This window comes from Apteryx mantelli, chromosome 3 (assembly GCF_036417845.1).
Source record: "Apteryx mantelli isolate bAptMan1 chromosome 3, bAptMan1.hap1, whole genome shotgun sequence".
NCBI lineage: Eukaryota > Metazoa > Chordata > Aves > Apterygiformes > Apterygidae > Apteryx > Apteryx mantelli.
In genome coordinates this window covers 122,506,584-122,524,680 of record NC_089980.1, presented here as the reverse complement: position 1 = coordinate 122,524,680, position 18,097 = coordinate 122,506,584, and the positions used below count along the sequence as shown (strand labels likewise).

Genomic DNA, 18,097 nt, shown 5'->3' with positions numbered 1-18,097 from the left:
TACTTCATATACAATACACAGTAACAATTGTGTCCAGCTGGAAATGGCAATTCCTTCTCCACTGCAAAGAGCCCCTTAAGACTACAGACTGGTAAACAGTGGGACTACAGCCTAAACACTAATGTAGGGAATTAAAAAGGGCAATACTGCATATTCAGATGTGGCTCCATGACTGCTCAAGTGAAGGAGGCACAAGCTTTTCCTCCTCTCCCTTTTGCCTCCTGAACTGATAGAGAGATCAATGCCATATGAAGGAAAGATATTGTCCTTGTGTTCACCTAGGATCCTTGTAGGAAAGCTTGTAAACTAATGTTAGCTAGATTGGCTCCTTCCTCATTATAAGCTCTGGCAAAGGATTAAATCCTGTTTGGAGCCAAATTCAGTAAAGCTGAGGAGGAGTCTATCCCTTCAGGATAAAAGTAGGTACATCCTTCCTTTGAAATGATTCCACATTCTTCTACTGACATCCCAACTTATTCTGCTAGCTACCTGTGTTGGTGTGGCTGTTACCTGCCTCTTTGTGCTCTGGCAAACAGCCAAATGCTGTTCTTCAGTATTCTAGCTGGTGGCAGGTTGATTTACCATCACGATCCCACAATCCCATACTGAGGCCTGAACTTTATGGCCTTTTTGAGAAGACTGTCTCTTGGCCCTGTCACTGGCAGGTGCTTAGTGCTGGGCTAAAAATAAGTATGAAAAAAGCACATGGGGGATACAGCACTAGTTAGGATCCTCAGTGTGATAAAAATAAAGGAAATAAGAGCTGGGCTGCAAGAATGGTAACCTGCTACTGCACATTACTGAAGACCTGGCTGCTTAGGTTCTCTCTCTCAATCCCAGCTGGAGCATCACTCTCAGTCACAAACTGGGGAAGGGACCATTCCAGGGGATATTATATGATACATTATACTACAAGTGTTCAGAGACTGCAAAAATTCATCTCTTCAAAACAAATATGATGACAGACAACATGAAAATCTGCTGTATCCCCCCCAAAACACCCTTTCATCTCCATCCCAAAGATTGTTGCTTCCTCCTCCACTTATCTGATTGCCCAGATGATGAGGCATCACATCAGTTAAAGAAACCCACAGCTAAAGAAAAACCAAATCAGTTGGAAGGATGTTCATTAAGCACTGTTTACTCTAACAGCGCTTACTGAACAATGGGGGAAAAACCTTCTAGAGTCAGGTTGCTGGCTTACAGTTTAATTAATGCCCTCAGCCAGAATAAATTATTATAAGGTAAATTGCCTAGCTCAGGCTACACAGACACTTGCCAAAAGAAAGCTATTCTAAGAGATGCTATAGGGAATTCTCTGCAGCTTTCCTGTCATTTTGTAGCGTACTTCATGTTGACCTGCTGGAATTAAATGAATTTATGCCAAAAGTAGTGATCTCCTTTAGCATGGAGACTGTGAACTGACGCAGCTTTCAGGCACTGCTCATGCAGGGTTAGTGTGTGCTTGTGCCTAGTCTGGGGACATTATTCTGGGGGAATAGGATGTACTGTCATGCTCTGTCCTTACCCTCCTCAAACAAAATATTAATTTGCTTGTTGGTAACACCTTGAGAGTGACATCCTTCAAAATGAGGACAGCCTTAAAAGTGCCAACTTAGTAATTTGCCTCTCATGCACTTTGCTACTCCATCCTACAAACAGGCATCAACCCTCATAACAGAGTCCACCCCCCCGCCCTGAAATCTCTCTCCAGTTACCTTCCTACTCCTTTCCTGGATATCAAAAAATACAAGCCATGTTTAATAAAATTCTCTTCAGGTTAACAGAAGAGTCAGGCACCTCCTTTATGCAACAGATCTAAGGAACCAGCAACAATTTGGGAAGATCCTTTTAACCCAGATTTGTTTAGGTCAAGAAAGAGCCTGCAAAAATGGAGACACAAACATGAGGAAAAGGCAAAAGGACATCAGCACTGGATTAAAACCTAGAAGCTGGAAAGTAATCTCTTGTTCTTCTCCTTTTTTTTCCCTCCAGAGCATCAGTACAATAAGGAGAAGAGAGACAGAAGAGGACAGGAAAATGGCTGGTGTGCCACAGCAACAGCTGTTGGGGAACACAGAAGGGCAGACAACCCTCCTAGAGGCCACAGGCTTTAATACTCCTATCAGCTTTTCAAATGCTTAATAATGTTTTTTTTTTGGTTTAACACAATGTTTAGCTCAGTGTTTAACAAAGTTTTCACTGTTATTTATTACAAAAATCACTGAAAATGTCTTTCCATTCCACAGAAAGTGCGATTAATTCTGCACATAAAATAAGGTAAAACATACACATGAATCATGATAATAGTATTCCATACACAAGAAGACATGCAATAAGCTTGATTAATGCTTTATACAAAGGCATATCTATTTTTCACAAGTGGCTGTTTGAGTCACACTAGGAGCACAATGCATTTCTGACTCTGTGACCCTGAGAACATATAGCATTTCTGCAAGGCCTCCTTATCTGGCTATTCAGAGCATTCAGCTACCATATCCACCTCCTCTTCCCAAATCTCCGGAAGACTCTCTTTTTTTTCTTTACCAAATCACTGCAAAATGCACTCAGCAGCAAGAGACTAGTATTTCTCACCAGCCACCACCTCAATGTGTTATTCCTCTAACTGTGCTTCTTCCAAATCCTATTCCATTCCTTATAAGGCTACTCAGGCCATAGGAAAAGGAACTGTTTTGCTGTATGCAGGATGAAAGACCAAAATGAAGCAACATCCTCTGAATAATCAGGATAACTCTATAAAGGTCACCAGGATTAGGCTAATTTTCCCCCATGAGGATCTGCTGTGTCCTTTGTTTATCTGCAAAACATATCCTGCACAACCAATTAAGGCTTCTTCGAGCTTGAAACCTTGGAACTGATCTTATTTCATACTTTCATTAATGACCTTGGCACAAGAAAATGAAAACATGCTAATGAAACTAGAGCATATCACAAGATTGAAAGACTTTGTCAATGCAGAAGAGGATCAGGGTATTGTACACGTGGACTGAGTGACACAGGCAGGATAAAACTGAAGATCATGGAGTATAAAGCCATATTTAGGGATTAGCACCAGAATTTCTGTTATAAACTTGGAAGCCCATCATTTAGCAGCAAAATAAAAGGACTTCACATTTCTAGCTGAGCACAATCTGACAACCCCTTGCTAATGTGATGCAGGGCTGAGAAACCTAAGTGTGTTGCCAAGAGGTATAAGATTCATTTCCATCAGTAAGAGAGAGAAGTCAATGTGCTAGCATTGCAAGCCCTACTGAGATCTCGCTAGGATGCTCTAACATGCCAAGTATGCCACGTTGAACAATGACAAATTCATGTTCAACAGGTACTGAGGCTGCCTGGAGTGGCAAAGAGCCTACTGTGCAGGAGGTTTAGGCTATGCTTGTGCAGGCAGCATTAGTGAATCGCAAGTTTGAATTGCAGCATTCGAGGTAGAGCCTGCCAACCAAGCAGGCTCCCACCTTGAAATGTACACAGAATTTGCTCTTGTGCTTCAGAGCACAAGCACAGGGCCTTCCCATATCCCCCATACTGCCTGCCGAAAAGCACCCACAGCATATTTCTACTGTCTGTGATTAAAGACAAATCTTAGAGGAGAGAGACAGGCCTGGAAGAATGGCTGTGGCATAGGCTGCAAGGTAAAGATGCGGACAAGGCAGAGTGGTGGCTCTTAGTTTAGGCTGTGTGAGAATGGCATTGACTATCATAATCATATAATCATTCCTCAGAGTCAATTTGTTTAATCTAGCAGAGGGGACTGTTCCAAATACACTGGAGAAGGGAAGTGGAGGGATAGAGGGAGATGGAAGTAGCAGTGTTTTGGTATGAAAAACAAATGGGACTCCATGAATCAGTTTAAACTGGAAACTGGAAGCTTTCTAACCATGGCAGCAGTGAGGTTCAGGACCAGTAGACACCAGACGCATGCAATCCCATGGAGATCAAAAGCTAGATTTTCAAAAGATACTTGGGAAGCACCTCAAACTCCTAACCACCCTGCTGCCCAGTTAAAACACTCAGCTCCGATCAGGCAGATTTCTACATGTAGAAAGAGGCACCCAAACATCCTCAGAAAAAATCTTTAGGTACCTGAGTGAGAAGCAGCTCAGCTCAGCTCCCTCAGGAGTTGCCTTAGCAAAATGCCAAAAAGTAAGTCGATCTTCCTTGCCAAATTGGAAGAGACATCTACTTCCAACTAACCAAATGCTTCTTTTTTGCTCAGGTTTCTCAGCTGTGAATCCTTTCCTGGTGTTTTGATATCTGATCCCATTTTTCCCCCATCTGCTCGCACATTCTCTCTCCCCCTCCCCAACCCATTCCTTCCACAAGTTGCCTACATGCATCTGAGGGATGAGATGAATTAAAGAAAGGAATGTCTCATATCTTGTACTTAAACACAGGTTTCAAGTAGGTCTTTTGCCATGAAGCAGCATCAATATTTCAGGAACATGAAAACAGTGGAAAGCCAACAACTGACTAGGGGCCAGGCAATCATTTGGCAATGTCAGAGATGCCAGGACTTAGTCATCCTAAATTGAAGATGTGGGAATATAACATAGGAAAAAAAAAAGATAGCAGTTTTTAAGGACCGTAGGCCTTCCATGCTATCCCATGCTTGCTGAATGAACCACAGTGATCAAACAAGTTATGTGAAGAAATTCAGCTTTCTGTTAATGACTAGAAAGTCTGATGTGAGAAAGAGAAAAAAGATACACATAGCCTTACAGCGACCGCAGTGCAATCTAGTCTACTGTGTACAGTCTCCAGTGCGCCACTCACACTTATGCATATTTTAGAGAGCAGAACATGCACCCATTACACCCTAGCTCACACTTTGTCTCCCACCCCAGCAGTTAGCTGCTGAGCAGGTAACAATTGGGGACTCTCAGATTCCAAATAATAACTGCATGGTTCTGCACACTGTAGGAAACATCCATGCATAGACTCCACTCCTGCAACTCCTAGAGGTTACTTGGAAACACCCTCAGATTCTGATGCCGCCACAACTAGTCACGGTATGCTTCTTTTAATCCAAACTGATTCCATCTTCAACCAATGCTGGGATCTACAGGGACAAAAAGATTTTTTTAACCACCTTCTCAGCTGCATCAAGTTCTGCTGTTGTCACTGATGTAGGTAAAAAAGTGGGAACACGTTTTTAACTTTCACTGAGGCCAAAGATTAACTGTGCAGATGCAGGCTAGTGCTCAATGTCTTGATTAGTGATCTAGAAAAGAGTGAGCAGGGTAAATTTACAAGTGACACAATGTTATTTGACAGTCAAAACAGAAGCTTGAGATATGGTTGTGAGTAAGTACATACAGACCTAACAAATGCTGGTTAAATGAACAACATAAAACAGAGGAAATGCCATGTTAGCAAATGCAGTCTTGGAAGAAATTATCTGAATATTGATGTGGTCAGCAAAATAAGAGCATTACCACCATGTTCAGCAGCAGTCTGAAAAGCTGACAAAATATAAGGAAGTATCAGACAGAAAAAAAAAATCCTAAAAGTACTAAACCACTGTCTAAATCAATATATCCTCACCTTGAAATCTGTGTTCAGTTCTGAGTCTCCCACCACAAAGAGATGAGACAGAAAGTGCCCAGAGAGGTATAATAGAAGAATTTCAGAAGCGTGGATGGACTAAATGATATTATGCAAATCCTACAATGGATGTATTAGAAAAATCTTAAAGCAATTAATTAAATACAAAGGACACACACATTCACAACAGGCAACATTTTCCTCTGATTTACACCAGATGAAAAGCTGGCCTTATCCTTTTAATGTGAGTCATAAGGAGTTTGTGCTCTGTGAAAGCAAAGTGCTAAATGACTCCCGATGACAATCATCCTACTTATCAGGCCCTACAACTACTGTTCATTCAAACCAATTAAATTTCCATGTGCCCAGAATACTAATAAACCCAACTGCATCAGCAATATAGAATATTCCTCTCCGGCTGAAAATGCATGACTTTGAATGAAAGTATTTAAGTATGAAGTAAAAGGGAAAAATCAGTCCCCCAACAAATGACACTTTAAACATAGTATGAAATGTAGCCCTATGTACAGACCTCAGCTAGGGTCTGATTACCATTTTAGTGCTTTCCGAGTGAACTTATGTGAACTTAATTAGTATACACTCTTTGTATAGGTCCATTAGGAGCAAATTTCAGCCATAATGAAAATATATCAAACTGCTCTTATAAATGTAGACTTTGGCTCATGTTCATCCTATTTCATTTTATTTAGGAGCACAGTTGCTTATGGATCTGGAAGGAGACAGACACCTCCAGAAGCTCAGTCAGATGGGAAGAATTGTCCTCTGGAAACGCCGATTACCTTCCACAGGCTACAAAGAGATGTTAGGGCTACTATGCTCAAAATTTCAGCAACTTGGAACTATACCTACAAGGGAAAAATTCATGTCTGTCTTTCTGTGGGAATGTCCTAACAAAGTCTTGGAAAACAGACTTGACATTTCTAGGACACATCCTTCTACTAATCTGTAAGAATGAATTCTACATATTCAGTAAAGGTTCAATTAAGTAATTTTAATTATTCCATCAAATAGTTCCTCAAGACAGTAAAAGAGGTTCTTGACTTTTTTGTAAACTTATCATGAAACTGGAGCATTCAATATTTCTCAAATGATTACCTACCATATAAAATATTTGTTACTTCACATTATTACCATACAGACTGTATTTGCCCCCTACTTTGCCTAAATCTTATCTGGACATCTACCTAGCCAAGAACATATCACCAGACAGTTGAAATACTCTTCTATGGAGAGTATTATTTTCATGTAAGACTCTTCTGCTTCAGTGATGACTACCTGCCAATTCTAAAGAACCTTAAATCCAGTCATCTTTACCAAAGGACTGTTTTCTTAGAAAAAAATATCAAAATGAGCTGTTTGAAGTGGTGTAACTGTCTTACAGTTCAAAACCTTGAACACAACACTAGTATTCCTAATGGTGGTCTCAAGAGAAAATTGGTCCACTAATAGGCCAGGTTAAGAAACCAGCTCTGAAGCACAACGCTTCCCATGTGATGTCTCAGACATTAAAACCATTTCAAGCAGAAATGCCTTCCAGAATTGAGACATGTAACTGATTGCTACTTTCTAGCAAGGAGAAGAGAGAGGCAGGAGGGAGAGAGGGGAGGGAGAGAGGGGAGGGAGAGAGGGGAAGGAGAGAGGGGAGGGAGAGAGGGGAGGGAGAGAGGGGAGAGAAGAACGAATATGACTGAATATATGGAGAGGGGTGGCAGAAACTGACTTTCAAAGTAATGAAGCAATATTTGATGCATTTGGCCCATTGTATAAAATATCATATTTGGGGAAACAATATGCAGAAGCCTTAGATTCTGATGGTTCTTCAGAAGAAGGCATTGACTGGACTGTGGAAATATGCTGGCATAGTTTGTATTTGTTGCCTTGAGAAGGCTGAACTTTTTTAGTTGGTCACAGAAAGTTTGCTTCTGACATGTCCTAGGAAAAAGTCTTTCAAAGGTTCTCTTCTTATGCAGCATTATTTATAATGATTCTGATACAGATTCCAATATGCGATAGTATGACAGCCACAACATAGTTTTTAAACTATGCATGCTAAGAAGAAAAACCTACTTATAAATAATAACAAAACCTTTATTTTCTGCATCATGTTTTAGAACCAGACATTTCTTCTATATCATGCTCATTGATTCCACAGTATGTGAAGTATGCAGATTTTGTGTATTTATTTTCAGTGAAAAATTTTGGACTGGAGCCAGAAAACAACAGCTGGCTCTGGTCCAGAATTATCTGCTGTAACATGAGGTGGGGTCACTGGAAAATTAATGGTCAGTGAAACATCTGCTTTGAAAAGGTTCTTGTATACAAGATAAGGAAAAGACAAGACAGATCACCCTATATATAAAATAACTCAACAGATTAAAAAAGGGCAAAATGGGAACTTGAAAAGACATCTCTCACATACCAGGTGACTGCCTTCACTAATACTGTAAGAATACAGTTTCTTTTTTCACAAGAAAAGTTCTGCAGTCTTCTTATGTAGAATAAGAAGTCTGTATTCCTGAAAAGTTTCACAGAGCAGGAAATTTATTTCCTACCCTCTCATGACAGTGGTGTGGAAACGACAGGGCAAACCAGCCAACCAGTACTCCTCCAATATTGCATTCCAGGAAAGAAAAAACACTGTCTCTCCAAGAAAATATCTGAATGAAATGGCTAAGAAGGGTGGTAATCAGTAATGTCAGAAAAAGCAGAGACTTATGAAATATTTGATACACTTAACATAATCTTTTACACTAAAGCTTTCTCCTTAATTATCTTATGATTTTAATGATCCCTGCATAACTTTTATGCATAGGCAAAGATTTATAAAAACACTGTATTTGAACTTACAGAAATTAAATTAATTCATAGAATTCCCTATTATTAAGAAGGGGAGCCCTGCTAATTATATATCAATAACATCTAACCTTTCAAAAATACTTTACCGAAAGCTATACAAACAAGAATAATTTGATAAGAACAGGAACCATTTAGCTGCACTGGGAGGAGTCCAATAAAGAAACGGAATGAAATAAATCCTGGAATTTAATTACAACTTCTCTGATTATTTAATTTGAAAGTCTCCAGTGTTCAAATACATGGAAATTAAATCTGAAAACTCCTCCCAGTGTTACTGTTTCCCATAGTGAACATCTAGCACCCTCAGACTAAACTCCTTTTGTAGTCATCTCTGGATAAGTTTCACATTTAAATCTCTCCATTCACAAATATCTCCTGCTGCAGAAATGGTATTACCTGCCAACACAGCAAACAGCAATGTGTGATCTTACTATTTTTTGTGCTATATATTGTAAGCAAGCTCATTATCTCAACAGAAAGCTCTGCTCTCTCATTAGCAGCAGAATGTGCAAAGAGGGAGAAGGGAGAACGCTCTCTTATTTAGGTTTCTCCAGAAGGCAAAATTTCCCCTGGGTAACCTCATTCCAGTAGTGTAGGAGGCAACTCATTGCCTAGGTACCTCTTTCAATAGTCTTGAGCTTTTTTCTTGCTTGTAGCTCCATGGTTGCTCATCCTGCTTATCTGAGGCTTTCTATAATGTTAATATATGTAGTTAAGAGCATTAGCATGGGCAATCTTTAAGCAGCTTGTTTATAATGATGACATATAAGTATGATGACTTTGCTTCAGTAAAGCAAAGATGCTATATGTTTACCATTTCAAAGAATTTAATTATTAAAGATGCATGTATAGTGCCCTGTTCTTGGCTTGACAAAGTGTATTCAGCCTGGTATATAAATAAATATCACTCCCTATTCCACTAAAGGATTATTCAATTCTATACATAAGCCTTTATTAATTGTGTACCAGGTACATAATCGTAACTAGTTAGAGCTCTAGCATGCATTTTTCATAGTCCTCAAGTTTCTGATCTTTGCATAAGGAAGATGGTAATAAGTTTAATTAGGGCTTAATACTAAGAATCTTGTAATTACAAACTATGGAAGAATTCAATACATACACATCCTACTTCCAGCTTATGCTGATTGAAGACCAAGAACTCTTCAATACTGAGTTTGAAAAAAATACCATACCTTGAAACAAATTTATTTTCTGAGACTTTCTACAAGCTTTGTTTTAGCCTATAAAGTTCACATGAGAAAGGATAGTTATATCACATCATCCCACAGCTAACTCTGGCTAACCACTTGTCTACTTTCTTCACACCTCTGTCTTTTCTGTCTTCTCCCCTTACTTCCTTTATTCTTATAGTTTGTTTACACTGGGAATAATTTGCTAACTGTAGTTTTGTTGGTATTGCTCCCTTAGCAGACACTCTATTTCAGAATGAAAGTGACTTTTTTTCTAGAATGGAGTTTCCACATAGCGAACTACCCCAGCTTACCTACAGTGGTATAATTATTCATGATTCCTTTACCAGTCAGTTTCCCTATACAGACAAATATTTGATTTTCAAGTACCTATCGGCCCTAACATTATATGGCATAGAATAAAAAAAACCCTCTAGTATCTAGCATATATAGAGAACTTCATTGGATGCTTTCAGATCCAATGCCTGTCTATTTTTTTCCAACTCTATCAACTGATCTAGTAAGAGATATTACCTCTCTGCACCAACTTTGCCTGCTTACATCCCTAGGCCATCACAGCTACACAAGACTAGGAAACCAAACTAATCATAGTGGTTTGCAGTGATCTGCCTGCAGCCCTGAGGCCTTCCTCACACCTTCAACATACTCTTAACTACACTGCCTGCCACCAACCACCCCTGCTTGTGTAATCTGGTTGACTGATGTCCTATCTCCCCTTTGGATAATGTGTGCATAAGGCAGCTGCAGGGGAAGGAGAAAAAGATAGAGATGAAAAGGAAAAAGTGCAGAGGTCAAAGGCATAACAGAAAGAGCTCTCTCTGAATTTATTAAACCACCAACTGATGAATCCTTTCCAAGTACCAGTGCATCTTTATACATTTCTGTTTTGTTCCCCAGTGCCCCCTTCCCTCCAACACTACTCACTCCCTTAAAGCCATGCTAAAAGTGTAGGGCTTATGCTTTCTGCCCTATGCATTTCATTTTCATGTCTTACACATCCATTCCTGCTACCTGCTTTCTCATTTGTCATGACCATTGGCAAAATAGCAAAAGAGCCAAAAATGTATACATATCTATTGCAATACAGACATTTTATGAAACTAGCAATTTCATAGCACCACAATGAATTGTTCACGGATGAGGGACCTTAATGGTACAATCCCATAAATTGGATAATTTTTCTTGGATAAAAGCAAGCCATATAATTAGAAAAGAGAACCAGTTACTTGTAATGAAAGAATAATCAAATCACCATTAAAAGGAAATTAGCTGCATTTATCTTAATTCTATGGGCCCTACTATTACCTCCTGATAGAAAAAGCTTCACGAGGATAAAATTTACTCAACAATCTCAGTGACTTTTGCCACTCCTGCTTGCTCATGCATAAGAGCACCCTTTATTAGGCTTTGGCAGAGCAAGTTGCATTTAACTAAGGAAAAGCCATTAAAAGAATATTTGTTTCCTTTCCTTAAAAAGGTACACCTCACCTTTCAGGGATGCCATTTGGCTCCACCTGGCTCCCCTGTCCTCCCACTTACAACTCATCATTGCTGGGACAAAGCCAAGGAAGAAAACAGAGAGGCCCAAGGGAGATCTGCCAAAGCTTAGCGTCTAGCCAGACCTGTGCACTGTCTTGCTGAGCAGGAATCCCCTATGGCTCTCTCCCCCACTTTGGAGTCACTTCACATGAGGTTCATTGGACCTGCTTAGGACCAGTTCTAACATACCTCTACTTTTTATGCTAACAGCATGAAAAAGGGAACTGTTCTGTGTTTGGTCAGCATCCTCCCTCACCCACAGGTCAAAAGGCAATCTACGTGAGGGCGGGAGATAGAAACACAGATAAAGTAGGTTTGATTCTACTCCCCAGAGCTCTTTGAACTCTTCAGTACCAGATGATATAGAAGGAAAGGATCACAGAATCACAGAATCACAGGATCACAGGATCACAGAAAGGATGCAGAGAAATACTGTTACATGCAATAATGTGATATCTATTTCACCCCAAGAGAGAAGTAGAATTTAATAGCAACTACTGTAGGTATGAGAGAAGAAAAAGTGTCAGACAAAGGCTGTAATTTTACTACCAAATGTGAGCAATAGCTGATCTGGTATATCACACTACAGCAGCATTTACCCCAACAGCAGATATCAATATTCATCAATATCATCCTTCACCAGCAAAGACAAAACTTCTCTCAGTACACAGATACACTTATCCCGCAGCAGCAAATTAAATCAGACAAGTGACATTCACAGCAAAACTGAATTTATACCAGTCTCCCACACTGACACTTACCTTCCTAACTCAAATATTCCTTGATTCCCCTCCTCCAATCAACAGAAAACCGTTTGCATAAGAACAGCACCCAATACAAATTACACACTCAGCACTTCCTTCAGAGGCCTGTTCTCCCTGAAGCTCACGAAAGCTTTTAACATTTTATTGAAGAACTCCAACACCTACAGCCATCAGACTGACTCCTTTAAAATAGACAGGAAGTTGGCCGGTTGGAAGTTAAGTTTTTTGCCATTTTCATGGAAAACTACCCAAATATGGTAAACTTAATGAAAAAAATCAATTTCAGTATGCTCAGTTGACATCTTTAATTTGCCAGCAAAATTTTCTGAAGACTCCATACTCCAGCTCTCACATAAGACTAATATATGTCTAGTCCTCCTAGGCAAGTCTTTTTCTCTATCCACTTTTACTGGCAGTTGGAAAAAGCAAAGAAGGGCAGAGAGTACAGCTACAGAAAGAATGGTAGCAAGGAGCACAAGACAGGGAGCATAAGGGTAGAAGCTGAGCAGAAAGCAGAATAGAAAACAGGATGGGATGGGATAGCAATATAAATTTGGGGACAGGTGAAGAGGCAAAGAAGAAGATAGGAAGTAGCAGGCAAGAAAAAGAGAAAAGTCCTGTAATTGCCATAAGACAGGCTCTTTATAAACATGAAATATATTCCCTCACCATTATGCAAACAGATATGAAACCTACTTGTAAAGAATCTCCATCCCACACAAGGCAGGATCCCAAATGGCTACATTTTTTCTATTGCTACCCATTACATGTCCATTTCAAATAGTGTAGATATTGTTGATCTAAAGAGCTAAGTCACACTGATGTTCAGTGGGAGCCTGTGTAAATCCCGTAACAGAAGTTTGCTTTTTCTATTTGCAAGTTTGGGGTTGTTGGTTGTTTTGTTTACCTGAATTCACTGTGCCATGCGTCTGTTTTGTGATATACTATCCTCACTTGCCATGAACTCGGCGCACAGGACAGGCCTGGTATAGAGACTAGGCAGGGAAGCTGTTGTCTGTAGTATCTCTACCTCACTGCTGCAGAGATGAAAGGCATGTGATGGAGGAGGCAGGATCTGCCAGAACAAAAGGAGAGTCTTATAGTTACTACAGATGACTGAAGCTCTAGAAAACTGGATTCTAACTCTGTCCTAAAGTTCACATGTAATTCTAAGGAATTTGCATTACATATTTCCCATTTCTCTCCCCCACCTCATTTAAGTAATCTGCGGCATGAGTTGCAGAGATGTTGAACCTGCAGGTACACTTGAAGTCAGCGGGAGGTGGACTTTCAGTATACATGGAAGAGTATAAAATGTTTTCTACTCTGGAAATGAAGGTCTTCAGTTTCTTCATATTTGTATCTAGAAGTGCTGATATTTTTAATTTCCTGGATGTAAGATATGATAACGCCATTCATTTCATAACCGTGTTATAGAGACAAAGTCATTCATGTTTAGTAGAATGACAGCACTCCTGAAAAGCCTTAAAGGAAATTAATGATTTTAGATTCAATGAAATATAATGCCTTGCAGTAAACTGTACATTAAAATATACATGCAATAAGCATTAAAAGAAATATTAAATAGAAACACAGAATCGGAAAGCTTCTGGAGTTTAGTCTACTGCTATCTCAGGCGACTACATCACATAATCCTTCTTGCAAGCTGTCCACCTTCAGAGTAGGTGGGCTTCTTGCCCTCAGTAAAAGAAAGCTGTTCCACAACCCCATTGCTCTGAGAAGCCAAGGTCTTCTAATTCTCAGCCTAAACTCATTAATAGACAGTTTATACACATTTGTCTTTAATTTAAATCACAATTCTCCAACCTTGTTGTTTACTCTACTCCTTCTGAAACATCAAACCTCCTCTTAGCCTTTATATTGATAAACTAAAGGCAAGAAATTCTTCTAGCCTCCTCTCATAAAAGCTCTCCAAAGAACATCATCCCCACTGCGAGACAGGGTTCCTCTGGGGAAACTAGCTTATGGTTATGTCATTAAAGACCATATCAAGATCACAATCACAGAATCACAGAATTGCTGAGGTTGGAAGGGACCTCTGGAGATCATCTAGTCCAACCCCCCTGCTCAAGCAGGGTCACCTAGAGCACATTGCACAGGATTGCATCCAGGCGCGTTTTGAATATCTCCAGAGAAGGAGACTCCACCACCTCTCGGGGCAACCTGTTCCAGTGCTCTGTCACCCTCACAGTGAAAAAGTTTTTCCTCATGTTCAGATGGAAGTGTCTGTGTTTCAGTTTGTGCCCGTTGCCTTGCGTCCTGTCGCTCGGCACCACTGAAAAGAGTCTGGTCCCATCCTCTCGACACCCTCCCTTCAGATACTTGTACACGTTGATAAGATCTCCTCTCAGCCTTCTCTTCTCCAAGCTAAACAGGCCCAGCTCTCTCAGCCTTTCCTCATAAGAGAGATGCTCCAGTCCCCTAATCATCTTTGTAGCCCTTCGCTGGACTTGCTCCAGTAGTGCCACATCCCTCTTGTACTGGGGAGCCCAGAACTGGACGCAGTACTGCAGATGTGGCCTCACCAGGGCTGAGTAGAGGGGGAGAATCACCTCCCTCCACCTGCTGGCAACACTCTTCCTGATGCACCCCAGGATACCATTGGCCTTCTGGGCCACAAGGGCACATTGCCGCCTCATGCTTAACTTGGTGTCCACCAGCACTCCCAGGTCCTTCTCTGCAGAGCTGCTTTCCAGCAGGTCAACCCCCAACCTGTACTGCTGCATGGGGTTATTCCTCCCCAGGTGCAGGACCCTGCACTTGCCTTTGTTGAACTTCATGAGGTTCCTCTCTGCCCACCTCTCCAACCTGTCCAGGTCTCTCTGAATGGCAGCACAGCCCTCTGGCGTATCAGCCACTCCTCCCAGTTTTGTATCGTCAGCAAACTTGGAGGCTGAGGGTGCACTCTGTCCCTTCATCCAGGTCATTGATGAAGAAGTTGAACAAGACTGGACCCAGTACTGACCCCTGGGGGACACCGCTAGCTACAGGCCTCCAACTAGACTCTGCGCCACTGATCACAACTCTCTGAGCTCTGCCATTCAGCCAGTTCTCAATCCACCTCACTGTCCACTCATCTAACCCACACTTCCTGAGCTTGTCTATGAGGATGCTATGGGAGACAGTGTCAAAAGCCTTGCTGAAGTCTAGGTAGACAACATCCACTGCTCTCCACTCATCTACCCAGGCAGTCATTCCATCAGAGAAGGCTATCAGATTGGTTAGGCATGATTTCCCCTTGGTGAAGCCATGCTGACTACTCCTGATCACCTTCTTGTCCTCCACATGCTTGGAGATGGCTTCCAGGATGAGCTGCTCCATCACCTTTCCAGGGATGGAGGTGAGGCTGACTGGCCTGTAGTTCCCTGGGTCCTCTTTCTTGCCCTTTTTGAAGACTGGGGTGACATTGGCTTTCTTCCAGTCCTCAGGCACCTCTCCTGTCCTCCATGACCTTTCAAAGATGATGGAGAGTGGCTTAGCAATGACATCCGCCAGCTCCCTCAGCACTCGTGGGTGCATCCCATCAGGGCCCATGGATTTGTGGGTGTCAAGTTTGCTTAAATGATCTCTAACCCACTCCTCCTCCACCAAGGGAGAGTCTTCCTCTCTCCAGACTTTCTCTCTTGCCTCCAGGGTCTGGGGCTCCTGAGGGCTGGCCTGAGCAGTAAAGACTGAAGCAAAGAAGGCATTCAGTAACTCTGCCTTCTCTGCATCCTTCGTCACCAGGGCACCCACCCCATTCAGCAAAGGGCCCACATTTTCCCTAGTCTTCCTCTTGCTGCTGATGTATTTGAAGAAGCCCTTCTTGCTGTCCTTGACATGCCTTGCCAGAGATGTAGTCTTAAGGCACATAAATCCACGACCCCAACCTGAAGAGACCTAGACAGCAGCTGCAACACACAATAGGTCTGAAGACAGACACACAAGACATGCAGCTGACCTGCACACGTATAGTAGACTCTACATGATATGTGCAGTTAACTCCAGACTCATCGCACAGCTGATATCAAGTCCTCTGTGCCTATGACTTGCTATGCCCAGCACTTCCCAGTTTTTTTTATGATGGTCCTGCATGTCTTAATGCAAGTTTACAATGGGTGGGAGAGAGGTGCAAAATAAATTGCATGGCAGACTGTAATTCTAATATCTTCCTAATTTTTGAGGGGAAACAGTAAAGGACGTAGTCTTGATTAGGTCAGTTTTGCCTTTGATTAGGACAGATTTGCTCCAATAAAATCCACTTATCCATGCTTTATAGGTGGAATAGTTTGTTTTATCTCTGATGGAGACGCAACACTAATCCAGAAAGCTTCTGTGGTGCAATTCATCAGTTTTGATTTAGTTGTTTTTTCTTACCACTTTCACTTCATATGTAAATGGAGGTGATCATTAGGCCCTTAGGTGAAAATGAGAGAATACCTACTGACAAGGAAAAATAAAAAGATAACATAAAACTGTAGCAAGTTGCCAGGACAGTAATTTCTGGAATAAGTTATATATTTCCATAAGGTTTTATGACAGAATTTCATTAACTTTGAACAGGGTATTATCAATAGGTCCTTTGCTATAATGGAATAAATGCCCAAGCTTACAGGACAAGGACAAATAATGGATTCTTCACAGCATAGACCTAATTTCCACATATATAATCTCAGTTCTAGTCCAAACAAAGATCAAGAACTTTACAAGCTGAGACAATATCCTGAGGTTGATTCAGAGAATTCATCATCCCATCTGGATGCTGAAGTTGCTGAACATTACTGTATTTGGCGATGCTGAAATCAAAGGTGAGAAATTTCATCACTTCAGCAGAGACACTTTGTACTGCACAGACATTTGTGAACCCAACTAGCCTAAGGCCTGACAGGCAGTATCTGATCCACTCCTGGATTCTGTATGCTGAATGCTGTGGCAAACAACACAAACCCACTATCTCTTTACCACTTCCTCTGGGACTCAGGCAGTATGAGTCTAGAAGAAATCATGATAAAGCATGAAGAAGACCATCCAATTAGCATTTTGAAAATACATGCAAGAATAGTTGCCTCACATTTATTAATTCATCGATGGATAACATTCTATTATTCACTACGTAAAAGCACAAACCTAAAATTCTAATCTCTGTCCATTGTATCTCTGACCTTTTGAGAATTAACTCCAGATGGAACGAAGGAAAAAAGGCAAATATACTGATTGTTGCTTAAGCCAAATGCTTGCCTTCCCCTGCCCAGGGCCTCATGACCACAGCAATATTACACCTTTAAAAACCAACTTTCCTCTCACCCAGATCCTAATGGCAGAGCACAGTCATGATAGTTTCACAGTGACTTATAAATGGCTTTTGAAAATCTATCATTGAGAAAACTTCATGTCAGGCTAAGAGTCTCTAGGGCCAGAGCAACTATTCATGACAAAAAGAAACTCCTCCAGACTTATCATTAGGTTAAGAAACATGGAGGACTATATAACAGACCTTATTGATCCTTTCTTCTCCCTGGCCTCAGGAAGACACACCTTATCCTAAACCGGGTGCTCCGAAAGGGCCTAACTTCCTTTGTCAGAGATGTCTCACTCTCACCCATATCATTATCCTCACGCCTCTAGCGTGAGAGCGAAACGGGCTGCGTGTCCCGGAATCAGCAACTCCCGCCACGGTTATCGATTCCCCCGGGAAGCGGCGCGCCTAGTCACGCACGCTGCGCCTCCGACACGGCTCCACCGCCGCCGCCGCCACACGGCACCTCAGCAGCCGTAGCCAACCGCCAAAGAATCGCCCCGAAGCCCCCATTTCCCCCATCTCCCACCACCGACGCCCGCACCCCCGTCTCCGCCCCAGCAGCGCCTCGGCCTCCGGCACCCCTCTTCCCCAGGGCGGGCTGGCACGTCGCCACCGCGGCCCTCCCGCACCGTCCCCCCGCCCCGGGCCCCTCGGCCGCGCCGCTTCCCCGCCCGGCCACGGCCGGGAGCCGCGGGGGCCCCCGGGCGGCTCCCGTCCCGCGGGAGCCGAGGGCAGAGGCGGGCGGAGGGGAGCCGGCAGAGCGGCCGCGGCCCTTTCGGGAGGCGGAGGGGGCGCGGAGCGGGGGAGGCGGCTCCCGCCCGCGCGGGCCCCGCCTCGGC

The 18,097-nt window shown here is 42.1% G+C and overlaps 1 long non-coding RNA gene across 2 annotated transcripts in view; it reads right to left on the bottom strand.

Annotated features, from left to right (window-relative positions):
- Window positions 1-17,726, bottom strand: part of LOC106494763 (uncharacterized) — a 32,331-nt gene extending 14,605 nt beyond the window's left edge. The window contains exons 1-4 of one of the 2 annotated variants that reach the window (XR_010883840.1): window positions 17,454-17,726; window positions 16,337-16,399; window positions 15,251-15,431; window positions 12,867-13,034 (exon numbers count right to left, since the gene is read on the bottom strand). This is a non-coding gene — a long non-coding RNA (uncharacterized lncRNA). Of the gene's footprint in view, window positions 1-12,866; window positions 13,035-15,250; window positions 15,432-16,336; window positions 17,076-17,453 lie in introns of those variants that run through there. The other variant, XR_010883839.1, reaches the window with a different exon arrangement.
- Between the last annotated feature and the right edge of the window lie 371 nt (window positions 17,727-18,097).